The sequence below is a fragment of the Lissotriton helveticus genome, chromosome 8, assembly GCF_964261635.1.
Source record: "Lissotriton helveticus chromosome 8, aLisHel1.1, whole genome shotgun sequence".
NCBI classification, from domain to species: Eukaryota; Metazoa; Chordata; class Amphibia; order Caudata; family Salamandridae; genus Lissotriton; species Lissotriton helveticus.
This window is the reverse complement of record NC_136069.1, coordinates 1,730,086,370-1,730,109,567: the sequence shown is the minus strand read 5'-3', so window position 1 is coordinate 1,730,109,567 and position 23,198 is coordinate 1,730,086,370. Positions and strand designations below refer to the sequence as shown.

General features: G+C 54.3%; 1 protein-coding gene across 1 annotated transcript in view; it reads right to left on the bottom strand.

The window, feature by feature from the left end:
* Window positions 1-23,198, bottom strand: part of LOC144773673 (NXPE family member 1-like) — a 233,850-nt gene that overhangs the window by 209,952 nt on the left and 700 nt on the right. The gene's annotated exons all lie outside the window — the stretch shown is intronic.

Genomic DNA, 23,198 nt, shown 5'->3' with positions numbered 1-23,198 from the left:
GCGGTTATATAGCAACTTTGGTTTGGCTTTATCAAAACATGTCGTGTAAGGTGTCATACGATTTGGAATACTATCCCCTCGCCAGTTCTGGCGACGGGGATAGCATTCCACCCCTCTAGAGGGGTAAGACATGTTACTTTACTTAAATGCGGTTAATTTCTAAAAGGGCCTTAGATCCACAAAATGGATGCCTCTGCCACAGACACGGGTCTGGACCCCTGCAGCTGACTGAAACTCAGCCAAATGGGGCCTGGACAAAGGGTTTCCTGTCGCAGGGGGGTTTTACCACCCTCCAGACAGGAGATAGTGGATTGTAGCAGGGAGGTCTGAAAGAAACCAGACACTGCTTGGGGCGCACAAGGCTGCCCCTTGCATAATCCGGCCAAACCGGTTCTGGGGCACTCCAGCCCTCGTGCCAGGGCGGCCTGGATCAAAGGAAAGGGGTGTAACCACCCCCTTCCTGGGTCCCACCCATAGGAGGGGACCTAGCAGGTAATCACGCCCCCCAGATTCGAATAAGAGTGGGAGCAGTGCCCAATCAATCAATCAATCAGGTCATTTGTAGAGCGCACTACTCACCCGTAGGGTCTCAAGGCGCTGGGGGGGGGGGGTGCCGCTACTGCTCGAACAGCCAGGTCTTGAGCTTCTTCCTGAAGGAGAGGTGGTCTTGGGTCAGGCGCAGGTTGGTCGGAAGTGAGTTCCAGGTCTTGGCGGCCAGGTAGGAGAAGGATCTTCCTCCTGCTGTCGCTCTTCGGATGCGGGGGACGGCGGCGAGGGCGTGGTTGGTTGATCTGAGGAGGCGCTTGGGAGTGTAGAAGTTGATCCGGTTGTTGAGGTAGCTCGGGCCTTGGTCGTGTAGGGCTTTGTGTGCGTGGGTGAGGAGTCGGAAGGTGATTCTCTTGTTGACCGGGAGCCAGTGCAGGTCTCTCAGGTGTCCGGAGATGTGGCTGCGTCGGGGGATGTCGAGGATGAGTCTCGCCGAGGCGTTCTGGATCCGCTGGAGTCTCTTCTGGAGTTTTGCAGTGGTTCCGGCGTAGAGGGCGTTGCCGTAGTCCAGACGGCTGGTGACGAGGGCTTGGGTGACCGTCTTCCTCGTCTCGGTGGGGATCCACTGGAAGATCTTACGTAGCATGCGCAGGATGTTGAAGCATGACGAGGAGACGGCGTTGACTTGTCTGGTCATGGAGAGGGAGGAGTCCAGGATGAAGCCCAGGTTGCGTGCGTGGTCTGTCGGTTTGGGTGCGGTGCCCAGGGCGGGGGGCCACCAGGAGTCGTCCCAGGCGGAGGGCGTGGAGCCCAGGATGAGGACCTCCGTCTTGTCTGAGTTCAGTTTCAGGCGGCTGGTCGTCATGCACTTTAGATTTCCTGAAAGAAACATAAGAAACGAAACTCTGGACCCTTGGACCTCCTACTCAACGTGGAAGCCCGAAGAATCTCCCTTGTGGTCAAGGAGTGACCACCCTGTGCAAACAGGCACCATCCAGCCCTCGACGTCTACTTTGTCGCAGTTCCCGCCGGAACTCGGGCGACTGAGATCGACGAGATCAAGCTTGCCTGCCTTCCAACAGCCCGATCCACAGTCCCTGCAGAGCTGAGACCCGTGGAGGCGACCGGAAGTGTGGGGCACGCCATCTTGAATTGACCATGAGACGCTGACCGTGCAGCCCACGAGTGACCCTCGAAGCTGTACACCGGGGTTTGAGAAGCCCCCACCCTGAGCCACTCTTGCAACGAAGTTCAGCCCTCCACACTCGACGAGTGCTGCGTGGGGCCCTTCTGCTCCATTTGGCTCAACGCGTTGGCCCGGTCACTTGCCAGCCGGCTAGTGGTCCCTGTGCCGACGAAACGACAAGAACGACTTGTGAATCTGGTTGCTCCACATTTGCACCAGCTCCCCTGAAAAGGAGCCCTCACTCTGACCTTCCTGGTTTGAGTGAGAAGCAATCTCCCGGTTCCGCGTGGATTGCTTTTGCCAAGTGTTGTTTGCTCCAATCTTGAAGCCGACAGCGCCGACGGCGATAGCCTGCGTGGGACAGATCGTGACCTGCTCCTGGACGTCGCAGATGCCCCAGAGCCCACGTGACAGCGGAGAGAAGCTCCTCGACGACCACCTGATTGCGCCCGACATTGCCTGGTTCCGTCCTGGTTCCACCCTGGTCACTGCTGAGTGACCCAGACTCTGTCCCCTCTGCTTTCAGGTACTTTTCGACTTGAGTCCACCCTTGGACTCCACCGGACACTTCTCTTTCACCCCGCCTGCAGCCCTTTCAGCTTCAAGCACCAAGAGCCTGCGTGACGAAACCGGACTCAACTTCGACCCTATGCACCCGCTTCCTGTGGGTGAGGTAACTTTGCTCCGCCGGTGTTCCCACACTGGTGCACATCTCTAGGGTCTGTGTCTTAAGTTTTGTTCCTCTACGTTCAGCGGAAGTGTCCTTAAACTTTAACTTTACAACTTTTACGCACCATTGGTTAACATTGGTGCATGCGTGCGCTTTCCGCACTGCTCCCGAATCCCGTGGGCCGTTCCCGACTTCAGCACTGCTTGTCCCGACTGCTCCCAGCGATTCCCTAGGCCCTAGGCCTAACCACTGCTCGAGTGGCATCTCTTATACCACTTGTTTAGTATATGGTTTGAGTGGCCACCCGCCCTCATCCATAATTGTGCTACTTTATATGTTTAAACAGTGCTTTTGATTTAACGCTTGTGCCCCTTTATTCATAAAGAATACTGGGGATTGTTTTTAGTAATAAACACATATATTTTTATAATATATACTTGTGTGGTGTCCTTTCATTTGATATTACAGGATTGTATGTGGTAAAACAGCTCGCTTAACACGACCTCTTAAGTTAAGCCTTTAGGCTGCTTAGTCCATGCTACCCCTAGGATAGCTTGTCTAATAAGGTTGACTTACAACCAGACACCATAAGGGATTGTTTGGTCTGATAATCGGTGGTTCCAGAATTGGAAACATCACCTATCAGGCCAACTTCTCACAGCCCGCATTTCGAACATAACCATGAGGGCATAATACTAAATACAATAACAGAAACCCACTCATTAGCACATACCATTGACTTAACAGTTCCAGAGGTAGAGGGCACATATGTTCCAATTTTTAAAGGAAGAGGGTGCTCTGCTATTATAGACTACATAATGATATCTACCTTCGCCAAAAATAGAATCACAAAGGTAAGAACTAAATGGAGCACCTTTAGTGATCATAACCCCCTAGTTATGGAAATTATACATACTACCGGGGGGGCAAGTTTAAACGCGGGGACACTAGCCTTCAGCCAACAGATCAGGGGAGGTGATTAAGGTGGGCAAGGACAAATTCCCAGGAGTTCTATAAAACATTAGTCCTAAAAGAAAGAAAACAGGTTGAAGACTGTTTGGACCCCCTAATAGAAGGACCAGAATTAGTTGCATCTTTTGCATCTTTGACAAATCTAGTTGATAAATTATTGGAAGCAAGAGGCCCAAGTAAGGGTCCCAAGCAACCAAGGTGGTTCGATAAGAGTTGTTCTAAAGCTTTAAGGAACCTAAAAGCATGCCTCATAGCTAACCCAAGGGACAAGGCAGAAGTGGCTAACTGTAGACTAGTTTATATAAAACCAAAGTAAAGGAGAGGAAGAACACCCTACAAGCAGAAGTATTGCCGATTTGAGAGAGGCGGGAGAAAACAGGGACTTTGCAGAATTTTGGAGAATTGTAAATAGGCCCTGTTTCCAAGATAACTCCGCCCGGTGATTAGCACCAACATCCTGCCAGAGCAATGGGTTGCTCACTTTCAGGGTCTCTACAACAAGTCTAAATTAGCAATTCAGGAAGGGGAGTGGGAGGGTACCCGGAGTGCTGAAATAGTCCTCGCAGTAGAGGAGATAACAAATGCGATCCAAGGGTTGACCCCGAATAAAGCCCCTGGCCCAGATGGTACCCCACCGGATCTATACAGAAGCAATATTGACCTATGGGCCCCAATCCTAACCAGGGTCTTAAATGCGGCTATCAAATCAGGGCTACCACGCTCCTGGTCCACTGCATTGATCGTATCCATTTTTAAGAAAGGGAGCAGGGACGATCCAAAATGCTACAGGCCGATCTCGCTTATTGATGTCTCGGCCAAAATATTAGGTCGAGTGATCTTGAACCGGCTTATGGAGTGGATAGAGGAGCACCGAACTATAGTTGACATAAAGTACGGGTTTAGAGCCGGCAAATCAAATAGTGACCAGTGTCTGAATCTGTACACAAAAGCCAGCAAGGGCACGGTCTACATGGGATTTATGGACTTGGCTGCGGCCTTTGACAATGTCAATAGGACTAAACTGTGGGCCATGATGCACAAGTTAGGCATTGATGTGGGGTTGATAAATATCTTGAAAGAGTTGCACTGGAACACTACCGCCAGGGTCCGTTTTAGCCCAGAGGGGGGGCGTACTGACCAATTTTTATGTTCAGGAGGAGTAAGGCAAGGGTGCATTCTCGCCCCTTTTCTTTTTTCACTCTACATCAATGCCTTAGAGAGTGCCCTCATCTCCCTAGTTGTGGATTGCCCTAAAGTAGGACCGCGTCAAATCCCAGTACTACTGTACGCGGATGACGCGGTCTTGCTTGCTCGAACACCGAGTGGCCCTACAACAACTGGTGGATGGATTTGTCAAGTTTATGGCCGACCTAGATCTATCTGTTAATCTAAATAAATCCTTTGTTATGGTGGCAGGCAAAAAACCCGCAAATAAGTGTGTGTTCAAGATAGGGTCACATACCTTGGATAAAGTAAAGACTTTTCCCTATCTGGGCCTCCTATTTGATGGTGATATTCAATTTAGCCAACTGGTCGAGAAACATTGTACCAAGCTAGTCTCTTCGAATGGTGCTATATTAGGCTTTGCTCGTAGGCTGGGGCGTTGGTGCCCCGAACAAGTAATGGCTTTATATGGTTCAATTAGTACGGCAAAGGCCTTGTATGGTGCGGAGGTGTGGGGTTTCAGGGACTGCAAACAACTACAAGTAGAGGAAGACAAATTTCTCCGCAGAATCCTGAAAATCCCACACTCCATCTCTGCCGAAATTGCTCATGCAGAACTTGGGATGCCATTTATCTCAGATTATGTTAAGCTGAGGCCAATTATAGCATAGATTAGATTTTGGACCAATCCAGAGGCATCACTGAGCAGGGAAATTGTTTTAGACTGCTTGCAAAGGGATAAGGGGCTACAAATTCCTTGGTTAAAATATGTTAAAGACTCCTTAGTGAATATAGACCAGTATCACCTCTTTAGTGACCCGTCTTTGATCTCTAGCAGCTGTAACTTAAGGGTGAAAAAATTGCTTCTAGAAAATTTTGAATATGCTAGATGTGGTCTCGGTCCTGTAAAGAAATCAATAGCAGGACATGGCCTGGTGAGAAATGGGGTGGGAATGGAACCCTATCCGTTTCTGATGTATAGCCAATATGACAGATTTTTAATGTGCCGTTGTAGGCTCAATCTGTTACCTAACATTTTAGCTTACCCCGCTGGTTTCACTGTAACAATTGAGCAGAAGAGTGCCTGCGGCTGCGACAATAGGTCTCCGTAGGACACCCTTCATTTTGTACTTTTATGTTCATTTTATAGAAATCCTAGGCGTTTATTTTTGGTTGACATTCTTAGGAAACAGAAATTTCGCCACACAAGAGCTGCATTGTTTTTCTTACAGAAAGCTAGGGATACCCATACCTTATGTGCCATTTTAAGCTTTTTAAAGGTAGTCGTAAGATTGAGAAATACAAGAAATTAATTTATCTTTGTAAATAATTAGATTCTCCTTATGAATTGTATCATCCCCTCCCCACAGTTTTAATTTATCAAAAGTTCAGAAATGTAATATAATGAAATTTTTATTGTGTAATGTATTTTTATGAGGATTTTTTATTCTTCGAAATAAAGATTACTGAACTGAACTGAACACCTATGCCCCCGGTACCTATGGTACACTGTACAGGGGCTGATAAGGTGACCCAATACCCAATTGGAGATGTACCTAAAGTACATGGTGGTGAATTTAGAGAGAGAACAGCAGGCTGTGGGTCTGATTAGCAGGCCCACAGCCACATTAAGTCGAAAACCAGTGAAGCAAAAAGCAAAAATTGGGGTGACCATAGGATAGCAGACCCTACTCTCCTACACCGGGCCAGTGTGTCAGGCCCGTTGGCCACTGTGTCAGGCCCGGGGGCCACTGTGTCAGGCCCGGGGGCCACTGTGTCAGGTCCGGGGGTCACTGTGTCAGGCTCGGGGCAACTGTGTCAGGTCCGGGGGCCACTGTGTCAGGTCCGGGGGTGTTAGACGGCGACCCGGAGGGTCGGCCGAATACTGGGGGAGAGGCCTCCAATGAGGGCCGTCTCCGGCGATCGTACAGACAAGTCACTTCCCTCCCCACAGATAGACACCACACAAGGATGAGATCAACACTCTTTATATAGGGTTCTTGCGGCAAGGTTATCAGCGGTACAGGAGATTCAGGACTCGAGGGTCCTCTTAATTCTAGTCTCTGTAGGGAAAGGGGGTAGCGGGACAGTCTTGGTACCGGATCGGTACAGGGGGTGGCAGGAGGGAAGCTCACAATCCTCGAGCTCAGGAGTCTGCAAGGTCGGGCCGCGGCAGCGCCAGCCGGCTAGGAGGAAGGTCTACAACGAAGGGGCCGCGGCAGCGCCAGCAGGCCGAGGCGATGGTTCAATTGGCAGAGGGCCGCGGCAGCGCCAGCAGGCCGAGATGATGGTTCACGTTGCAGAGGGCCGCGGCAGCGCCAGCAGGCCAAGATGATGGTTCACGTTGCAGAGGGCCGCGGCAGCGCCAGCAGGCCAAGATGATGGTTTTCACGAGGCGGAGGGCCGCGGCAGCGCCAGCAGGCCAAGATGATGGTTTCACGAGGCAGAGGGCCGCGGCAGCGCCAGCAGGCCAAGATGATGGTTTTCACGAGGCGGAGGGCCGCGGCAGCACCAGCAGGCCAAGATGATGGTTTCACGAGGCAGAGGGCCGCGGCAGCGCCAGCAGGCCAAGACGAAGGGTTCACAGGGCAGGGCTGCGGCAGCGCCAGCAGTCCGTCAAGGATGAGTTCTTCTCGGTGTCTCTCGACTCCAGGATACAACTACCTTCCTGGTCTGGGGCTGCCCCAGTTATAGGTCTGGTCCCCTTTGATGTCCGGACCCTCGCGCCTGGAGGTCGGGAGGTCCGGAATGAGGGAGTCCCGACACCCAGCAGGGGGGTGGAGCCAGCTCCCAGGGAGGCCGGGGGTGATCGACACCTGGCGGAGGAGAGCCGTTGACGCCTCCTTCTTTCATTGACCTGCCAAGTGGTCTCTTTACCTCCTGTGTGGAGGTTGGTGCCTCGATGTCGGGGCCTGGCCAGGCCCAGGGTTGGGATCGAGTCGAGGCCACGTGGCCTCGTGCTGTAGTGTCTAAAGATGGCTGCCGGGCCGGGGCCATGGTGCTGACGGGGACCAGGGCCAGCCGGTACGGGAGGGTTCAGGAGCTGGAGTCCCGTTGTGGACGGGTTGTGGGCAATGTTCCCTCTAATTTTTTTTCTCTGTGTGTGGCACTGGAGGGTCTCTGTGCGCTGCAACCATGGCTATGTGCGCCAGGTACCAGACAACACGCGTGTGCCGTGCCAAATATCACTCTAAATATTTACTTAAAAAAGTGAAAAGATGGTGCATTTTCACACATACAGCGCCACGTTAAGGGTCTTAAGGTCGGTTTGCAAATTGGATAAACACGCCATTACAAGAATTAGTTACACAGACAAGTACACTTCAGGCTTAGAAAAGCACAAGACTCCAGTAGTGGTACCATCATTAGATTTTACTAAATATTCTTAACTGGAGCACTGTTCATTGGGTGGGGAAATATTGAGAGCCTATACAATATTATATGTACACAATAAGTTACAAAATTATATAACATATTTACAATTTGATGTGAGAGCTGCTGAGTAATGTTGGGCTATCCCACCAGAGATAGTTTGTAAAACTTAGACATCCAGGCAAACATGGACTGTGGGAGAGAGCCGTTCAGACATGTCAAGTGGCATCACTAGATGGGTGACAGGGTTGCTTCTCACGGCGATCCTTGCCATTTTTCCAGTGCTGAGACACTCTATCAAGGTCAACTTTCCCATTCAGTTGGTTGTGGTGTGACGGAGGGCCGCACTGATGCGTGCAGGGTAGTGGTCAGGGACTTGGGAGGTGTTAAGGTGGACTTGGAGAAGTATGTACAATTAGTGGCTGAACAATGTGGTACCAGAAAACTTGGGATTAATACAGGCTTCTCCTCTTCACTTTGGCTGGATAACTCTGGAGATTGATGGACCAGCTGCAGAGAGATCTGTTTTTTTGTCTAGTGGAAGTTTTGACTCATAAAGTAGCGGAGCAGCGGGTACAGCACACTGGGGCGTGCTGCACAATTGTTCAACAACCAAACTGTGGCACTCAAGCTAACTCGCTCACTACTCGCCGATACCAATTAAATTATAGATTCATTAATAGTGAATGACTTACTTTAAGGTAACAGATGGTGATAGATGAGTCAAAAATAGGCCATGAATCTGGTGCTGGGAAGCACTTTCCAGTCATATGTTCACATGGCTACTGGAGAATCCTAGCTAGTGAGGCGTTGGCTCCGCCCTGCAAGGAAACCTTGCTTAAGTAAATAAATATTTTAAAAGGGATATGTTCTGACTTTGCTTGTGTGGCATGGCATTTTATGTATTTTTATATTGTCACATACAACACAGGTTTTGCAGATTGTTCACATGGTCACTGTTCGCGCATGTAATGCATTAAAGTGTGTGATGGAAGCCTAAAGCCTAGAAAGAAGCCTGCTTATTTTCTAACATGAGCTCATGAAATACAAGCCGATTGTCATGTTTTTTGTCTATGTGCGCCATTTGCATAATGTCAGTGTAATTATGAGTGCCATTCAAGGACTATGAGTGACACTTTCTCCTTAGCAAAATAAGCAAAGATGGAAAGAGATAAATATTAGAAGTAAAAGTTTTTTGAGAATGGGAAGCAGTATAATATCTCCAAACTGCTTTTCTCGAATTCATATTAACCCACTCGGCAGCAAGTACGGTCAGTCTCACTCACTTGTGAGGCCTCAAGGCTGTGATCAGAGCCACCGCAAATCGGGTTTACTTCGGTGGGCTGCCCTGGCTGCCCGCCTCTTCAAAGTACAGACCTGCCAGCTGCACCAGTCACTCCCTGGCAATTAGCAGCGGGCCATCATTGTAATTTTACATTTATTTACTGCAGCCTGGAGCCATGGGGCAATGAGATTAGGGTAGCGCTGCTATGATTTGCTGTTGGAAACACAATCTTTATGATGCCTTTGGGACCATAAGGCAGCACACTCTGATGCCCTTAATAGAAGATTAGAGAAAAACCTAGAAAGCCACATACCAAGCTTAACATGTAGGATATATAAAGTGTGTGCGCCACTGGCGATGGAGAACAGAGCTCTGCAAACAGTACAGCATTTCGCTCTACCACAGGCTCTTACATAGCTGAATGCCCTGGCTGTCACCAATCTAGATTGTGTGAATTCCTGGTTTCATCTCTTGCTAACCTGCAGTCTAGTGACATTTGAGTGAAATCAGTACCATGGCCACAAGTTAAAACCCAAATCGTGAAACAAGCAAAACTTGTATTGTATTCCGAACATCGAGCTGAGCTAAAACAAAAAAACTGAAAAAAGAGGAAGCACATGTGGATGATGCTCAGTATGTAGAATAACGTAGCACAAACATATCTAATCTTCCTCTTAGCCTCGAATGAATGCGCGAATCAATTAGGAATAATGTTTAGTCTGTTTCCTTCTGATATGTTCGACCTCCTGGTTGTGCTTAATATGAGCTGGCTGAACAACAGCACCTAATCATTCATTTTTGGTGAGCATAGGTTATTTAAGTGATTCGCCCAGAATCACAGGATGTTGAGTCCAGGCCGAGGCTCGAACCTGATTTCCCAGCCCCAAATTCGGCAGCTCTGGCCATTACGCCACTTTCCCCATCCCACTTGTAGGGTTTGTTGGCAATGTGTTAGGCAGTGCTGATAGGAGAAATTTGCCGGTTGAAGCTGCCTTCTGATGAGAGCCCCTGCACTTCTTTTTTTTTACAAATTAACCACTGAGAAACGAAGCCAGGAAATAAAGACAAAGCCGTACAGGCCAGTCAGACCCAGAATTCCTGCTGTAGCCCCCTACAAGGCAGATACAGATGTCCTGCAATAGTCCAAAACTGCAGCATTGCCTCGCACTGCAGCTTCACTGATGAACTGAGGGCCTTCACGCTTCATCGCCAAAGCTGCCATTGCTGTAAATGGTTTTAACTGCAACATGTGGGACACAGAATTAAGTTATATAAAGACATCTTCGCACCAACCTTGTTTTTATTTTGGTTGTGGAATTTATAGCTTTGTTCCTCCATGGACTCTCAGTTCCAACCATTTCTGCCCAGCACCATTGTTGATTAGGAAAAAAGTGCAGGTGTCCCGTTTTTTTTCTTCTTAGGAACTAACTCAGTATTCCTGAATGCGAATTTCGGATCTTTTGTATTGCGCACATCTATATGCCCACTCAGTTATCGTCACTTTTTTTTCACCATTTTATGTCGCCCTTATTTTGATGTTCATTGCAAGGCACCGGGTGCATCATTTCACCCCAACTATGCGGAATAAGACTCATGAACATATTCACCTGTTCAGAGATTTCACCCCGGTGGTACACTTTGCCTTTCATCCTTCTAAGGTCAATAAAATAAATTCCGGTAGATAACACTCATCTGTTTAAAAATGCGAGATGACGCTTTATAAAATCCACAATGAAAAATCATATTTAGCTGCATTATGCCTGAGCATACGTATTTTTAGTGTTACCCCCAATTGGCTCTGTAGCACTGTTTCAGTTTGTGCCCTTGGAACTTTAGTGAACCCGGAGACCCGAGTAAGAATCGTGCCTCCTCTATGTGCACAAATTGTGTGACTTTGCGCAGGTCATTATCTCTGCTGGCTTCACTGTTTCCTTACCTGCCAAAATCTCAGCGCACATATCAGCGTTTTGGTAAGGTGCAGCGCTGCACGTCTTTTGCTCGGTAGAGAAGGTGCGCACAACACCTCGAAACACTGAAGTTTCTGCTCCGCCATTCCAGACTCACCTATCTCAAGCAAGAACGCTCCTGCTGCGTAATCCACTGCCGGGTGCCGCTTGGACACGAATCTTGCGTCGACCTCCATGCTGGTCCTCCTCTTAAAACGGCGTTAAGTTCAGAACGAGGATGGACGATAAGTGCACAGACACATACCAATCGTAGAGTGAAGCAATCGTTGTGGAAGCAACTAGAACCCTGAATTGTCTACCGAAGTATCCCTGACTGTGACATACATTTATGATTTATTGGAATAATTGACAAGCGCTACTCCTCAGTTTTGCAACGATTTGAATGAGGTTTTCTAGCATGTAAGACTGCCGGTGTCACCCCACGTCACCTGGTGCGGTCCGCACCCCCCACATCCCCCTAAGCACACCGTAAGCTAATGTTGCGTTTTAAAAACAAATAGGAGTCCAATGGGGAAAAATGCGTGCTATCTTCGGTAATGGTTCTTCCATCTGTTGTGTAAGTAAAGCGAGGCTGCGGGCACATTGATTGCTTTTGTTAAACTATCCATGTTAATCGCAGCCCCTTCACGAGCTGCGATTAACATGGATAGTTTAACAAAAGCACTCAATCTGCCCGCAGCCTCGCTTTACATATAAAAGAATATAAAACCAACAGTGCGTGCACTACAGGGCAGCAAAAACATAAGGCCAGCAAGTGGCCACATTAAAACACTTACCTCTGCTCCGAGTATTCAATCACTCCAAAGTGGTCACTTCCGCCGCCGTCCCCCACAATCAGGAAATGCCCGTTTTTTCGCGGCGCGCGCCTTTTAAAAGCGGCGGCGCCGCAAATACTTTCACGGGATGTGCCCTCTGTGTGCGCTCCACACATGGGACTGCGCGCTCGGGGGTAGGGAAGTGCGCGCGCGCGCGGCCGCGCGCGTTCCTGGGAACAGTGGTTGTGGGTTACCTCGGGGGGTTGCCGGGGTGGCTCTTGCTGGGGATTCAGGGAGAGCCGGGGTCCGGGCCCTGTGGTGCGGAGGGGGGACGGCCCGGCTACGAGGCCTGTCCAACATGCGTCCCCCCCAGCTGAAGGCAGGGAGAGTCAGCCATCCTCTTGGGGACTCTCCTCGTCGAGGCGGAAAAAGCGTGACAGGCCGTCTGCGTTGGCGTGGTCCTGGCCTGGACGATGCTCCACAGTGAAGTCCATCCCCTGTAGGGAGATGGACCAGCGCAACAGTTTCGGGTTTTCCCCCCATTGCAGGGGTCGGTGGTCTGTCTGCACCCGAGAGGGGGTGCCGAAGAGGTAGGGCCGGAGCTTCTTGAGGGCCCATACTACGGCGAAGGCCTCCCTCTCGATGGTGCTCCAGCGCTGTTCCCGGGCCAGCAGGCGTCAGCTGATGAATGCCACTGGCTGATCGACTCCCTCGGTGTTGAGTTGGGAGAGGACGGCCCCCACGCCATGATCGTAGGCGTCCGTCTGTACGATGAATTCCCGGCCGTATTCGGGAGCCTGGAGCACGGGGGCAGTGCACATGGCGGCCTTCAGCTTCTCGAAGGCCGATTGGCAGTCCGGAGTCCAGTTGACTGTTTTGGGGTTCTTCTTGGATGTGAGCTCCGTGAGGGGCCCCACGATGCTGCCATAGTCTTTCACAAACCGCCGGTAGTACCCGGTGAGTCCCAGGAAGGCCCGGACCTCGGTTTGGGTCGTAGGGGGTTGCCAGGCCTGGATGGCCGCGATCTTGAGCTGGAGGGGGGCCACCAGACCGCTTCCCACTTGGTGTCCTAGGTAGGTCACGGACCCTTGGCCAACCTGACATTTGCTGGCCTTGATGGTGAGCCCGGCCTGCTGGAGGGCGTGTAGAACTTCCCGCAGGTGGCGGAGGTGGTCGGTCCAGTGGTGACTGTACACCGCGATGTCGTCCAGGTAGGCGGCGCTGAATTCTTCGAGGCCCGCCAGTACCTGGTTCACGAGTCGTTGAAATGTTGCCGGAGCGTTTTTCATGCCGAATGGCATCACCCTGAAGTGGTAGTGACCGTCCGGGGTAGAGAAGGCGGATCGTTCTTGGGCCCTGGGGGTGAGGCCGATTTGCCAGTAGCCCGCTGTTAAATCGAAGATGCTCAGGTAGCGGGCGGCCCCCATACGGTCAATTAGCTCATCTGCCCGGGGGATGGGGTGAGCGTCGGTCCTGGTAACGGCATTCAGTCCCCGGTAGTCCACACAGAACCGGAGCTCAGGGGCAACGCCCGGGGCGGCGGCCTTGGGGACCAGGACGACTGGGCTGGCCCAGGGGCTGTCAGAAGGTTCGATCACTCCCAGTGTCAGCATCTTGGACATCTCGGTCTGGATGCAGGCGCGCACCCGAGCTGGTACGCGGTACGCCCTGTGGCGAATAGGGGGGCTGTCCCCGGTGTCCACATCGTGAAGGCACCAGGGGGTGACCCCAGGGGTGAGAGAGAACAAGGATGCGAATTGTGTCAGGAGAGCTTGACAGTCTTGGCGTTGCTCCGGGGACAAGGCCTCGGAGAGTCTGACCCCTTCCACGGAGCCATCCTGCTCGAGGGTCCTCAGCAGGTCCGGAAGGGGCTCGGAGTCTTCTTCCGTCCCATTATCGGTAGCCATCAGGAGGCTGAGTTCTGAGCGTACAAAATGGGGCTTGAGTCTGTTGGCGTGGAGGACCCGTAGGGGGTTCCGGGAAGTTTCCATGTCGATTAAGTAGGTGACGGGCCCCTTGCGTTCGATCACCTTGAAGGGTCCGGACCATTTGTCCTGTAGGGCACAGGGTTCAACCGGGGACATCACCCAGACCTGCTGTCCCGGCTCGAACTCGAGGGAGGAGGCGTGCTGATCATACCATTTCTTCATGTCTTCCTGACTGGCTTCAAGGTTGACTTTGGCGATCTCCCTGAATCGCCGGGTCTGGTTGCGAAGGGCCAAGAGATATTTGTATACATCTGGGGGAGTTTTCTGGGGGGGCCTCTCCCAACCTTCTTTGACTAGGCTGAGGGGACCCCGGACGGGGTGCCCGTACAGGAGTTCAAATGGGCTGAAGCCTAGGGATTTTTGAGGGACCTCTCGGTAGGCGAACAGGAGGCACGGGAGTAGCACGTCCCACTGGCGACGGAGGGGCTCTTCTAGGCCCATGATCATTCCTTTGAGAGTGCGGTTAAACCGCTCGACCAATCCATTTCCTTGCGGGTGATAGGGGGTCGTGAATTTGTAGGTGACCCCGCACAGAGAGACTTCATGTATTTCGAGATGAAGTTCGTGCCCCTGTCGCTGACGACCTCCCGGGGAAAGCCCACCCGGGAGAAGATCCCCATCAGGGCTCGGCCTACCACAGGCGTCGTCACGGTTCGAAGAGGGATGGCCTCGGGATAGCGGGTGGCGTGGTCCACCAGGACCAGGATGAACCGGTGTCCTTGGGCTGTTCGGGGGTCCAGGGGCCCCACAATGTCTATTCCCACCCGTTCGAACGGGGTGGTGACGACGGGAAACGGCTGCAAGGGTGCTTTGGTTTTTCGGCCACTTTTTCCGCTGGCCTGGCAGGTGGGGCAGGCCTTGCAGTGGTTGGTGACATCATTTCGCATTCGGGGCCAGTAAAAGTGGGTCACCAGGCGGTCGTACGTTTTGTCCTGTCCCAGGTGTCCGGCAAGGGGTACATCGTGGGCTAAGTTCAAGAGGAAATCTCTGAAGCGGAGGGGCACCACCAGCACCCGACTGGCCCCCAGTTCTGCAATCCTTTGCTCACTGTAGAGCAGGTCATTGTCCCAGTAGATCCAGTGGGCCCCCGAGGTGTCCCCTGCGCTCTGGGCAAGGGCTTGCTGCCGGAGTCCCTCGAGGGAGGGACAGGTTCTTTGTTCTTGTCGGAATTGTTCCTGGGTGGGACCCCCCTCTTGACACCACTGGGCCAGGTCGGGGAGGTCCTGGAGCCGACCGGGTCCTTCTTCGGTTTGGGCCGGGGGACTTGCTTCTGGGGTGGCCTCCTCTGGGACAATCGCGGGAGGAGGCTCCGGCCACTCGGGTTCCTCTGGACTGGGGACGGCACGGGCGGTCATGGACCGGGTCGTGGCACAGACCCATTCGGGGAGGCCCAGCATCCCCAGGTGCTCTCTCCGTTCGACTGCTGCCCAGGGAGAACTTTCGAGATCGTTCCCCAGGAGGCAATCCATGGGGGCATCATCGCGGACAGTCACTTTCAGCATCCCTGATACTCCTCCCCATTCGAAGGGGACGTAGGCCATTTGACATAGACTTTCTGAGTTGTCGGCCGACCGGACAGGGGAAAGAATGTTCGGCAAGATCTGGTCCGGGGCCACCAGATGACAGCGGACCCCGGTCACACTGGCCCCGGTGTCGCGGAGGGCTTCAGCCCGGCGGCCATTAATGTTGACCCACTGGCTGTACTTCTGCGTGTTGGCGGGAAGGGGGGCCCGAGGGATCAGGTCTCGTTCCCCTAAGCAAACCAGGGACATGGCGGCCGGTTCCCACTCAGGCTGGTCGGTTTCGTACTCTTCTTGGTCTTCTGGGGTTTGCTCTTCCCCCAGGGCTGCAGCAGCGACCTGGCGGGGTATAGTGTTCGGGTTCTTTGGGCAGTTGGGATTATTGGCGTAGTGGCCGGGTCGCTGGCATCGGTGGCAAGTAATGTTGGCTCGGAAGCCTGGTCGCATCGGGGGGTTTCCCCTGCCGGCCGGGAGCGGGGGGTTGCTTGCGGGAGTCACCGGGCCGGTGTCCCTACCCCGACCCTGGCCTCCTCCTCCCCGGGGGCGATGGGGCCCTTGGGCAGTTCTGTTCGGTTCGCTGGGTCCGTTTCGGCCAACTCGGGTGCTTTCCCATCGGTCAGCTTCGGCGGCGAGTTGCCGAGGTTCCGTTAGTTTACTGTCCAGGAGGTGCTGCCTGAGTTCGATGAAGCAGTTGTTAGAAAGGTGCTCCCACACAATAAGGTCAAAGAGCTGTTCGTAGGTGGTCACGTTGCTGCCCTTGATCCACCCCTCGAAGGCCCGGCTAAAGAAGTTCACGTACTCCACCCAAGTTGTACCCGGGATCCGTTTGCAGTCGCGGAACCGCTGGCGGTACATCTCGGGTGTGAGTCCGTATCGAGTGAGGAGGGCGGCTTTCATGTGGTCGTAGGATGTCATCAGATGGTCCGGGAGTTGCAGCAGGGCGTCTCGCCCTTCGTTGACAAACCTCCCCCATAACCCGGCTCCCCAGTCGCTCCGGGGAATCCGGTGGGAGGTCATGGCTACCTCGTACGCTTTGAACCATTGCTGGATATCATCGTTCTTGTAGTACTCTCTGACGACATCTTTGGGTATGTGGACCTTGGGGTCTGTAGGGGCAGGAGTGTTCGTGCGCTCGGGGACCCCGAGCTCCTTGTTCTGCTTCCGAATCTCTAGTTCTTTGAGGTTGCGCTCATGTTCGTAGGCTAGCTTCTTCTCTTCTAGCTCTCTCTGCCTTTGTTTCTCTTCTCGCTCCTCTCGGAGCCGTAAGTGTTCCAACGTTATCTTTTGTTCCGCCAATTTGAGCTCTCCATCTAAGCGAAGTCGTGCCAGTTCTAATTCATGGAGCCTGCTTTTTTCCCGTTCCCGGACCTCTTCTGGGGAGAGGCCCGATCTTCTTTCTTCCGTCGGCGTGGGGCTTGTTTCGGGTGTCTCGTGGCTTCGTGTTTGGGGTACGGTCGTACCCGTCTCCGCCCAAGATTCCAGGGCTTGTTTGAAGTCCTCTTTCGTGCTCAGTCCTGTGGTTGAAATGCCTAATTCTATGCAAAATTGTTTCAGTTCTCTGTGGTTGTATTCTTCTAGCTTTTCCATCTGGAATTTTTCCGTTGTTCCGCTCCCTTTTGTTGTCATGGTGGTTGTGTGTCGTGGGGCGAGTGACCCTCTGTACGATTATGCGTAGGTTCGGATCGCGCCGCTGGCCACCAATGTTAGACGGCGACCCGGAGGGTCGGCCGAATACTGGGGGAGAGGCCTCCGATGAGGGCCGTCTCCGGCGATCGTACAGACAAGTCACTTCCCTCCCCACAGATAGACACCACACAAGGATGAGATCAACACTCTTTATATAGGGTTCTTGCGGCAAGGTTATCAGCGGTACAGGAGATTCAGGACTCGAGGGTCCTCTCAATTCTAGTCTCTGTAGGGAAAGGGGGTAGCGGGACAGTCTTGGTACCGGATCGGTACAGGGGGTGGCAGGAGGGAAGCTCACAATCCTCGAGCTTACGAGTCTGCAAGGTCAGGCCGCGGCAGCGCCAGCCGGCTAGGAGGAAGGTCTACAACAAAGGGGCCACGGCAGCGCCAGCAGGCCGAGGCGATGGTTCAAATGGCAGAGGGCCGCGGCAGCGCCAGCAGGCCGAGATGATGGTTCACGTTGCAGAGGGCCGCGGCAGCGCCAGCAGGCCAAGATGATGGTTCACGTTGCAGAGGGCCGCGGCAGCGCCAGCAGGCCAAGATGATGGTTTTCACGAGGCGGAGGGCCGCGGCAGCGCCAGCAGGCCAAGATGATGGTTTCACGAGGCAGAGGGCCACGGCAGCGCCAGCAGGCCAAGATGATGGTTTTCACGAGGCGGAGGGCCGCGGCAGCGCCAGCAGGCCAAGATGATGGTTTCACGAGGCAGAGGGCCGCGGCAGTGCCAGCAGGCCAAGACGAAGGGTTCACAGGGCAGGGCTGCGGCAGCGCCAGCAGTCCGTCAAGGATGAGTTCTTCTCGGTGTCTCTCGACTCCAGGATACAACTGCCTTCCTGGTCTGGGGCTGCCCCAGTTATAGGTCTGGTCCCCTTTGATGTCCGGACCCTCGCGCCTGGAGGTCGGGAGGTCCGGAATGAGGGAGTCCCGACACCCAGCAGGGGGGTGGAGCCAGCGCCCAGGGAGGCCGGGGGTGATCGACACCTGGCGGAGGAGAGCCGTTGACGCCTCCTTCTTTCATTGACCTGCCAAGTCGTCTCTTTACCTCCTGTGTGGAGGTTGGTGCCTCGATGTCGGGGCCTGGCCAGGCCCAGGGTTGGGGTCGAGTCGAGGCCACGTGGCCTCGTGCTGTAGTGTCCAAAGATGGCTGCCGGGCCGGGGCCATGGTGCTGACGGGGACCAGGGCCAGCCGGTACGGGAGGGTTCAGGAGCTGGAGTCCCGTTGTGGACGGGTTGTGGGTTACCTCGGGGGGTTGCCGGGGTGGCTCTTGCTGGGGATTCAGGGAGAGCCGGGGTCCAGGCCCTGTTGTGCGGAGGGGGGACGGCCCGGCTACGAGGCCTGTCCAACATGGGGCCACTGTGTCAAGCCCGAGGCCACTGCGTCAGGCCCGAGGGCCACTGTGTCAGGCCCGAGGGCCACTGTGTCAGGCCTGGGGCCAATTCGTCAGGCCCGGGGCCACTGTGTCAGGTCCGGGGGCCACTGTGTCAGGTCCGGGGGCCACTGTGTCAGGCTCGGGGCAACTGTGTCAGGTCCGGGGGCCACTGTGTCAGGTCCGGGGGCCACTGTGTCAAGCCCGGGGGCCACTGTGTCAGGCCCGGGGGCCACTGTGTCAGGCCCGGGGCCACTGTGTCAGGTCCGGGGGCCACTGTGTCAGGCCCGGGGCCACTGTGTCAAGCCCGAGGCCATTGCGTCAGGCCCGAGGGCCACTGTGTCAGGTCCGGGGGCCACTGTGTCAGGTCCGGGGGCCACTGTGCCACATGAGCCCCCTCGCGGCCATCGCACGCCAACATAACCTCAACATCATCTCCTACGCCGACGACACTCAACTGATCCTATCACTCACCAGAGACCCTAACACAGCCAAAACCAACCTACACGAAGGAATGAAAGAAGTAGCCGAATGGATGAAGCACAGCCGTCTGAAACTGAACTCAGACAAAACTGAAGTCCTCATCTTAGGTACCTCCCCCTCCACCTGGGATGACTCTTGGTGGCCAGAGGCCCTTGGAAAAGCACCCATCCCGACGGACCACGCACTGAACCTGGGCGTCATCCTGGATTCCTCACTCTCGATGAACAGACAAGTCAACGCCGTTTCTTCATCTTGCTTCAACATTCTTCGCATGCTCAAAAAAACATTTCGCTGGATCCCTACCGAAACTAGAAAAACAGTCACCCACGCTCTGGTCACGAGCCGACTGGACTACGGAAACACCCTCTACGCCGGCACCACCGCAAAACTCCAGAAAAAACTACAACGCATCCAGAACGCCTCAGCCAGGCTCATATTAGACATCCCGCGTAAAGAACACATCTCTGATCACCTGAAAAACCTCCACTGGCTCCCCGTCAACAAGAGGATCACTTTCCGGCTCCTAACCCACGCACACAAAGCACTCTACGAAATCGGACCCGAATGCCTCAACACACGACTATCCTTCTACACCCCCTCCCGCCAGCTACGATCCTCCAACCAAGCCCTTGCCACTGTACCTCGCATCAACAAAACCACCATGGGAGGTAGATCCTTCTCCTACCTAGCAGCTAAAACTTGGAACTCACTTCCCACCCACCTTCGCCTTACTCAGAACCACCTAGCATTCAGAAAGCAACTCAAAACGTGGATATTCGACAAGTAACTCCCCACCCTTCTACAAGCGCCTTGAGACCCTCTGGGTATGTAGCGCGCTATATAAATCATTTGACTTGACTTGACTTGACTGTGTCAAGCCCGGGGGCCACTGTGTCAGGCCCGGGGCCACTGTGTCAGGTCCGGGGGCCACTGTGTCAGGCCCGGGGCCACTGTGTCAAGCCCGAGGCCACTGCGTCAGGCCCGAGGGCTACTGTGTCAGGTCCGGGGGCCACTGTGTCAGGTCCGGGGGCCACTGTGTCAAGCCCGGGGGCCACTGTGTCAGGTCCGGGGGCCACTGTGTCAGGCCTGGGGCCACTGTGTCAGGTCTGGGCCACTGTGTCAGGTCCGGGGGCCACTGTGTCAGGCCCGGGGCCACTGTGTCAGAACCGGGCCACTGTGTCAGGCCCGGGGGCCACTGTGTCAGGCCCGGGGGCCACTGTGTCAGGCCTGGGGCCACTGTGTCAGGTCCGGGGGCCACTGTGTCAGGCCCGGGGCCACTGTGTCAAGCCCGAGGCCACTGTGTCAGGCCCGGGGCCACTGTGTCAGGCCCGGGGCCACTGTGTCAGGCCCGGGAGCACTGTGTCAGGCCCAGGGCCACTGTGTCAAGCCCGGGGCCACTGTGTCAGGCCCGGGGCCACTGTGTCAGGCCCGGGGGCCACTGTGTCAGGTCCGGGGGCCACTGTGTCAGGTCCGGGGGCCACTGTGTCAGGCCCGAGGGCCACTGTGTCAGGCCCGAGGGCCACTGCGTCAGGCCCGGGGGCCACTGTGTCAGGTCCGGGGGCCACTGCGTCAGGCCCAGGGGCCACTGTGTCAGGCCCGGGGACACTGCGTCAGGTCCGGGGGCCACTGTGTCAGGTCCGGGGGCCACTGTGTCAGGCCCGAGGGCCACTGTGTCAGGCCTGGGGCCACTGTGTCAGGTCCGGGGGCCACTGTGTCAGGTCCGGGGGCCACTGTGTCAGGCCCGAGGGCCACTGTGTCAGGCCTGGGGCCACTGTGTCAGGCCCGAGGGCCACTGAAGTTAGAAGTTCGAATAAGTTGTATTCAGTATAAAATCAATTAACCATAAAAGCACATAAATGACAGCCTAAAATTTAACAATATAAAACTTAAATAAATACAGAATATTTAAAAACCATCCATTATTTTCCTAGTTTTGACCATCAATTTTTTTTTTAATTCGCAATTTGCACAGTCTGTGATATATCTGCCAACAGTTGTAGTTTAATAAAAGCAGGGCGACATTGTCTAAGATCAAACTGTCTTAAAATAGGAAGGATCCACTTTTTCCTGGTTCCACTGTCATACTTGCAAAACAACACACCATGAATAGTCGACTGAGCGGAGATATGGTCGCAGGGGCATGCACAAAGGTGACGTGACCAGTCATTTGTGCTAGGAAAGATAACCCATATGTGCGCACGGTCAAGGCATAGGTATAAAAGCAACGGCTGATTTACACGACAGTGACGCATCTTGTGACGCATCTATAGAGATGCGTCACCCTCCTTGCGCCACACTAAAAAATGCTTGCGCCACCATGGATGAGCCGTATTTACAAAACGGCGCACCATGGCGGAAGGATTGACAGATGCGTCAGAAATTCTGACGCATCTGTTGGGGTAAAAGTCACGGAATCGTTTCGCAAGCACGATGCAAATCCAGCAAAGCATTTTGTGGCCTTTTCCCACTACACTGCGTCACTCCTTACGCCTGCTTCAAGCAGGCGTAAGGTTTTGACGCAGTGGCGTCCTAGAAGTGACGCAGTGAAATCTTGTAGATTTCACTGCGTCACTTCTACGAGGCTTCCCTGCGTGGGAACGCCCCCCTGCATACATTACACCTGACGCAGGTATAATGTAACGCAGGGCTTTATAATGTGACGCATCTCCCTAGATGCGTCACGTTGTAAATAGGGCGCATTGTTTGCACTGTTGTTGCCCCAAAAAAAGTGACGCAATTGCGGTGCAAAGAGGCGCAAGGGGCTTGTAAATCTGTCCCTTAGAGAGTAATGACACGTGCATGAGATACGAGGGCACTGCAGCAAAAACCCGACTTTGCTGAGGTTTAAAGTGATGTGCTGCAGAGGTGTAGAGTCCGCGCGTGCATAAGGCAGCGTGGGCCATGTTTAGGAGCAGGCCTCTAGGCGCAGAGGGATGCAGCAGGCGGCGCCTCCAACCCCCCCACAGTGGGGCCTTTGCCAGGGCCGGTTGTGGTTCCCAGTCCGCCCTGCCGCCCTCCATTCAGCCTTATTTAGGAGCAGGTCAGCAGGCCTCTAGGCGCAGAGGGATGCAGCAGGCGGCGCTTTACGCGGATCCTGGCGGTGGCAGGGAGGCTGCTGAAAGGTTTGCACCCTCGTCTGCGGCTTGAAAGGGGGTGCAGGTGCTGGGGTTTGAGGTGAACTTGGACCTACAAACCAGAAACACATGAAAGCTCTTCGGAAATGAACACAGGGGCCAAAAACGGGTCGAACATGTCTGATTCCCTTTGTGAGCTGCCGTTACTGCCTTCAAGATAATCCCTTTTAAGCAGCTCCCGGCCACGTCCAGAGCTGAAGGAAGGCGCTGGCTGCGGCCCAGGGGTGCAGCCTCCGAGCAGGGCTTGCATTGTCTGATGCTTGTCGCTCAAAGGTCATGATTCCCAGATCATCCGTCGGTGCTCGACCCCCCTGAGCTCGTCGCGGGGGGGCTCGGTCAGCAACATCGGAATCCAGGAGAAGGCACTGGAATGGATCACCTCCTTCCTCGACGGAAGAACACAAAGAGTCCGCCTACCACCGTACAAGTCAGAGGCCTCCAAAGTCATCTGCGGCGTCCCACAAGGATCCTCACTGAGCCCCACCCTCTTCAACATCTACATGAGCCCCCTCGCGGCCATCGCACGCCAACACAACCTCAACATAATCTCCTACGCCGACGACACCCAGCTGATCCTCTCCCTGACCAACGACCCCGCCACCGCCAGAGCCAACCTGCACGAAGGGATGAGAGACGTAGCCGAATGGATGACGACCAGCCGCCTGAAACTGAACTCAGACAAGACGGAGGTCCTCATCCTGGGCTCCACGCCCTCCGCCTGGGACGACTCCTGGTGGCCCCCCGCCCTGGGCGCCGCACCCAAACCGACGGACCACGCACGCAACCTGGGCTTCATCCTGGACTCCTCCCTCTCCATGACCAGACAAGTCAACGCCGTCTCCTCGTCATGCTTCAACATCCTGCGCATGCTACGTAAGATCTTCCGGTGGATCCCCACCGAGACGAGGAAGACGGTCACCCAAGCCCTCGTCACCAGCCGACTGGACTACGGGAACGCCCTCTACGCCGGAACCACGGCCAAACTCCAGAAGAGACTCCAGCGGATCCAGAACGCCTCGGCGAGACTCATCCTCGACATCCCCCGACGCAGCCACATCTCCGGACACCTGAGAGACCTGCACTGGCTCCCGATCAACAAGAGAATCACCTTCCGTCTCCTCACCCACGCGCACAAAGCCCTACACGACCAAGGCCCGAGCTACCT